This window comes from Aedes aegypti, chromosome 2 (genome assembly GCF_002204515.2).
Source record: "Aedes aegypti strain LVP_AGWG chromosome 2, AaegL5.0 Primary Assembly, whole genome shotgun sequence".
In the NCBI taxonomy this organism is placed as follows: domain Eukaryota; kingdom Metazoa; phylum Arthropoda; class Insecta; order Diptera; family Culicidae; genus Aedes; species Aedes aegypti.
Window position 1 is genome coordinate 368130048 of NC_035108.1, and position 6113 is coordinate 368136160.

A 6113-nucleotide genomic window follows, 5' to 3' on the forward strand; every position below is an offset into this window, starting at 1 on the left:
TTGTCTACTTAATGGTTCCAAAAAAAGAGTTTTTGGTTTATGTGAGAATGTTATAAGTAGAGTTTTGGAAGCATTTGGAGAAATTTGCAAGTATGAATAAAAAATGTCCAAACTGTTTTGCAATCTAATACAGATGACACGCAGGCTTCGTCCTTTGGTAGAGAGGCCTGTGTCATCCACAAACTAGACCTGTGCACCGTCGCGACACGCCGCTGCCGACGATTCATTTCACGTTACGCCGCCGCCGATCAACATCGCGTCACCAATTTTGTACTTTCACGACGATAAAAAGAAATCATCTCCAAAATTTGTCAGTTGTTGCATTGCTTATGGAATTTCTTCAGATACACATCAAGGCAATTCCCTAGAATTTTTTCAGGAGTTCCTCCAGGAATTCATTTACGGATTCCATCGAGAATCTTCCTTGGGATGTCTCTTGGAATTAATCCTGGGATTTTTCCAATGATTTCTCTCTAACGAATCTTTCAAGCATTGATCTGGGGCTCCTTAAAGAATCCCTACAATGATTCTTCCACAAGTTCTACAAAGATTTTTTTAATTCTTCAAAGTGTCCTTTACTTTTATCTACATAAATTCATCCAAAGGACTTCTGCGTGGATTTCTTGAAATATTCATACTAGATTTTTTTTAGGATAACTAAAACTTGTTTTGATTTTTATTTGCGATTTAAATCCTCCTGAGATTTCTACTGTATTCTCTTCAGAATGTTCTAAAATGATTAATTGAGGAATTTCTCTATAGATTTTAGCAAGACTTTTTAAAAAATTACGGTATCCATGTTTGTTAATCCATCAATATATTACAAAAATTGGTTAAAGAATCACAAGAGTTGCTTCAGAAATTTCATCAAGAAATAATTCAACTATTCATTCGGAAATGTTTCCAAAGGCTCCACGAAGGTCTCCTTTTTGAGTACCATCAAGTAATTGTTGAGAAATTTTTCCAAGAAAAATCCTTCAGGGCTTGGATTTTAATATTTTCAATGTTTTATCTAGTAATTTTTCCGTGAATACCCTTATAAATATGTCTGAGAATTACTCCGGGAGTTTATTATAAATTCATTTAAGAAGGTTTTCGATGATTTTTTTTAGAAATTTAATTTCTAGTCTATGTATGAATTCCAATGAGGGCATCTTCAGAATTTATTTCGTGATACATGAAACATTTTCCTGAGTTTTCTCTGCAACTCTTCAAATTCATTAGAAAAATATCTCCTTTGCTCTAAGAGAAAATGGTCAAAGCGGATTAAAATACAATAGGAATGCATATTTATACTTCCAAAGATAACTGAATGAACTATTTAATATATTTCTCTAAAAAACCTTCGAACATTCTTGTAAGAGATTTTTTAATCATCTTTCCAGTGATTCTTTTAGCATTTTCTACAGAAGTTATTTCAAGAATCACTCCATGGATTCCGCAAAGACTTTACACTGAAATGTTTCAATGTTTATGTTGTTTCTTCTGAGAATACGCCAGAAATACTTCAAGAGATTGCTCTTTCTTGTGAATCTTCCAAAACATTGTCTTGCAATGCAACCAAACGTTCCCCTCAGGTTCACCGATTGGTGCATTCCACGACGCCTTCGAAAATATTTCCAAAAATGCTCACTAGCTTTTCCCAGAGGTGGTGGAATTTCTTCAGAGATTTATCCACAGGTTTTTCTAAGAAGTTTGAGGGAATTGTTTCATGTTTTCCTGTTAGTTCTTTTTCAGTATCTTCTTACATTTTTCAGAAGTTCCGGAGAAAATTTTCAAAAGGAACTATTCAGAAATTTTCAATGAGTTATTTCAGAGATTACTTCAATCATTCCTTGGGAAATATCTACAATAAATATTTATAGATTCCTGCAATTATCTATTTGGTAATTCGTGTAAGACCATCTTTAGATTTTTCTATGATTTTAACATAAACTATTGAAAAAACTTTCCAATGATTACCAAAAATTCCTCCAAGTATTTCATACCAGAACTCTTGCAAGAATTCCTTGAGAGGAATCTTCAGATATTCCTTAAAGGAATAATTTTTGGGATTCCTTCACAAATTTATCTTTGTGCTCTTACTTGAATTTTAAACAAAATCTTCATGAGAGCTCCTACTTAAACCACTTATGTCTCCAAGGTTTTTCTCAGGACTTGCTGCAGAAATTTCTGAAGACATTTTTCTAATGGATCTCATGAAGAATGCTTGAGAAATTTTGAAATTCTCACAAGGATATTTTAACATATCCTTTCATTATATGACCATGTTTGGTATTGTTCATAAACGGTTTCATGGAATATTTTTTTGAAAATTTGTATATTCCATATTCTCTGGGCCGACTCACTCCACCTTCAAAACATAGTAATGGCATGGAGCCGATAACGCCACTGCCAACTGAAAATAATTCGGCACCCAGGTCTCACAATCAAAGATTTTTGACATCCCTGAAGTAGATGTGAAAATATTGTATACTATTGGTCCCAAAATGCTGCATCGAGGAACACCAGCTCTTACAGGTCTTACAGCTCTTCCGACATGGAGATCTGTTATTTAACCTGAAGTGTACGATTTGACAGATAACTTTGGATTATGCACGTTTTAAGATGGATCAAGAATTTAAGATCATCCATATGTAATCACTTCGAATTTTACTTTACAATTCGGAATTGCAATGCCCCTGTCTTCAACAATGGAATTAGTTAAAGTTTCAAGAGCATTGTCAGTATCAAGTTTTGTTTGTAAAGAAGTGTTTGCATCAAGATTACAATCGATATATGTTTCATATATATACCAGTTGGCTGGAAAATAATTGAAAGTGGAGCTGATAGGATTGAGAATCGCTTCATGGGATATTTGAAATGTAACAGGCACATGATCAGAATCAAAACCAGCAGTTGGCTACAAAGGTGACTAGAGTCGGTTATGACCAAATCATTCGTAGAAGAATTTCTTGAAGAAAAATACCGTGTAAGGCTATCAGGATAATCAATTGAGGAATATCCTGAAGAGCACTCAAATCAAAATCCGGCGGTGGAATTACTATGCGAATTATTCCCTGAGCGTCACCAATGCCAAAATTTTTTGACTTATTGCGAGTCAATTTTCGCATGTCAGTTTGGAGCAAATTAACTTGCTGCCTAGAGCATTGAAAAGGCAAATAGACAGCTATAAAAGTAAATATTCCAAACCGTGTTTCAACTGAAACACCTAAAGTTTCAAAAATTTTAGTTTCAAATGACGAAAACCGTTGATGTTTATACGCCTATGAATGATGATTGCAACTCCCTCACATGTCCCATCAAGTCGATCATTACGATAAACAAAAAAGTTAGGATCTATTTTTAGTTTGGATCCAGGTCTTAAATAAGTTTCAGTAATAACTGCTATATGCACTTATTTAAATATTGAAATTATTATTTATTGGATCCATTAGAAAAACGAAATCCAATAACAATTTGATAAGTAAATTTTATACCGACTTGGACTGCTTTGAACATTGCATCAATCATTAAACTCAATTGTACAGTTAGAAAATTAAAATCAGAGACAGACATATCACTTGAAGTGGGTATGTCATCTGATGATTTTGCGTTAGATTTTTCGGTAGACGAAGAGGCAGAGAAGAAGTTTCCTGTGAGGCAGGGTTTTTTTTTTCATTTGACTTGAAACAAGTAGAATGGGTACTCATAGTACGAATAGGGGAGCATGATTATGATATTCCTGATGGGTATGATTCCTAATCAAGCGATCGTTCACTGAAAAATGAGCAATGTTTGATACTCTACCAGGAAAATTCCGGAAACGACAATTATGGTAACGGACATTATTGTTTATCTGCCTGGCACGAGCCTCGACGACTCGCATACGCGAAGGCCAAGCCCAGAAATTTGACTTTTGATTGCCCCCGCAATTTGCGCATATGAACTTATCGGTATCTTCCTTCACTGGACAGACGTCCTTAGCGTGAGAAGAACCTCCGCAAATCATGCATTTAGCATCCATGCGGATTTTTTTTGTACCATAACCCCACTTTTGGCACCGACGGCACTGAGTGGGGTTCTGGTAAATTTCCTCCAGGTTTCTGGAAATGTTCCCATGTCACACGGACATTGAACATAAGTCTAGTTTTTTCAAAAGCTTTGATATTATTTAGATCTCTTTTTCAAAGTGAACTGAATAATAATCTTCAGAAAGCCCTTACGAACAATGCTAGATTGGGTTCTCTTTTTCATAATGATTACTTGGACTGGAAAAATCCAATGGAATAAATCATTTATTCCATTCTTGATCTCTTCAGGTGACTTGTAGTCACTTGAGAGACCTTTCAAGACGACTTTTAACAAACGTTCAGTTTTGTCGTCATAAGTAAAAAATGTGTGCTTCTTCTCTTAAAGATGTTTGAGAAGAAGTTTGCGATCTTTAAAAGTTTCCGGCAAAATGCGACAGTCTCCTTTCTTTGCGATTTGGAAGGAGACCTTGATTCCACTAACGGAGTTCAAGATCTCCTGCCTAAATCCCCCAAATTCGGAACAACTGACCACGCTTCTTCACTTGAATCAAAGAGCCTGGGCTAGAGATTGCTTCGATTCGGTGTTCGGAAAATTTGTCTAGAGCATCGAACTGATTGCTCATTTCGATGCAATTATCAGCATTATTCATTTAACCCTTGGTAGAAATTTCTCATTCTGGAGAAACGTCCTTTCTTCCATTCTTGCCACGTTTAGTGACCGTTTCAAATCCCACTTTTGTGGAAGGAGGTTGTGGATTCAGAGATTCATTCTCTGTTTTGTTTGTAGTTGCAACCATGTTTAGTGAATAAAGAAGACGTTACCTTCGAGAGGTTTTTTTCCAAGGCGGTGTCCAAGAAGGATTCTGGATTACCACCGCTAGCCTTCTCCAACGGGTCCAACAAAAAATCGAAGGCACGGGTCCAAACAAGGATCGTAAAGGGATCAATAGTAGAAGAAATAGTACTGAAAAGAACTGTTTTAGTAGCACTGAAAAGTACCGTTTTAAATTTTAGCACTAAAAAGTACTGTTTTTGTAATTCATTTTCAACAATTTTTCATTTTCAACAACCTTAATTAATTCATTTTCAACAACCTAAAATAAACCGTAAGAGTTGCATACATGTTTAAAAGTTTTGATTGAATAATAATCGTTGTAAAGGGCATCACCAACGCTTTGTTTGATCTTCTAGTAGATCAATTTATTAGAAAACAATTCTTCTAACTTACATTGGTTTCAGTTATTGCAAATTGAATTTATATGTACTTCATAGAAATCTTTCCCCATTTCCCCATAAACGCCTGCAAGCAGCGTGTCATCACAATCTCACAGCACTCTACAATTAACCGTAGCATGTCGACTTGCGTTGGTCGACATAGGACGTAACGCTCCGAACCAACAGCACTGTAAAATACTGCCAGCACAAAACATATGACTGCTATGCTATGCTACGATTATGTTAGTGCGATCCGAAGATCGCCGGGTACCAACACAAGCATGACAGCGATGCTAAACAGTCCTCTGGTACCTTCGGTCGTGTTTTGATCCACGGGGAAAAGGCAGCATAGATTCTATGTTGCAACGATTAGTATCAGCTTGGCTGTCTTTCGCGTAACTACATGTGGTTGGATGCGATTGCAGTTTGCTGTTGCTCGTAATATCAATGACGAAAGAAAAATAGTAATACCCCTGATATCTCTGGGAGTTCAGATTGATTGCCAACAAAATTAAGTTTTAAAATGTCATTTGTCACGCTATTTCAGGAGTAAATTTTCGTTTTGTAAACATTCATTTCAACTATGTATAGCTCGGGATTATAAAACTAAAACTTTTAAAATTTTGTTTGGACTAATACCTAATTACATGTTTCTAACAAAACTGAATTTTAATTTTGTTAGTATTAAGAACTAACAGTAATGAACAAAAAACCTCGCATGAATATCGCAAACTGGGACTGACACTTAAGGGGACTGCAATTAAAATGACAAATGCTCTCAACTGCGGCAGACGACCGACCATCATGGACCGAAATAAATAGTGTCGAACTAAATGGCGGGACGCGATGATGGATATATGAAGGCACGTGGTCCCCAGCGCGATT